Genomic DNA, 580 nt, shown 5'->3' with positions numbered 1-580 from the left:
CAGATGGTACAGCAGGGCAAACGGGGACCAAACCCACCTGCTGCCCAGCGCCAGTGCTGTGCTCCAGAGCAGCGCACCTCTGCTGAGGCGTGACAGATTTCAATGCTGTATGTGGCTGCTGGAGCTGCTGAACCCCGTCAGGACAGCAGCGAATTTGTGAAACAATCACTGTTTCGGCTGTTTCTCGCCTTAAGAGAGGCAAGCAAAAACTTTCGCGGTGCCCGCCACCCTGAGGGACGCCGCAACCACTCAGCCACGCTGAGGCGGTTCGCGCCGCCCACAAGCAACCGTTAATCACCAACGGCTGCAGCTCGAGTCTCGCGATAATCTCGCCGACCGCGCGAAGCACGCGGCACGTTCTCGCGAGAGCTAGGCGCGGGGAAGCGGTGGGGGGCCGAAACGAGGCGTGCTGGGCCGTGAGGTACCGCAGCGAGATGCCGAGCGCCGCGGGTCGCGGCCAGGGCAAGGACCGCCGCCCGGACAACGAAGAGCAGCCGGCGGCCGATGTGGGTCTCCGTTGGGAGCGAAGGGGGGAAGGGGCGAGCGCGGCGTCAAGGTCCCCAGTCCGCTGAGAGTGAAG

Source organism: Meleagris gallopavo, chromosome 7 (genome assembly GCF_000146605.3).
Source record: "Meleagris gallopavo isolate NT-WF06-2002-E0010 breed Aviagen turkey brand Nicholas breeding stock chromosome 7, Turkey_5.1, whole genome shotgun sequence".
Classification (NCBI taxonomy): Eukaryota; Metazoa; Chordata; class Aves; order Galliformes; family Phasianidae; genus Meleagris; species Meleagris gallopavo.
The sequence above is the reverse complement of the archived record's forward strand: the minus strand, read 5'-3'. Positions refer to the sequence as shown.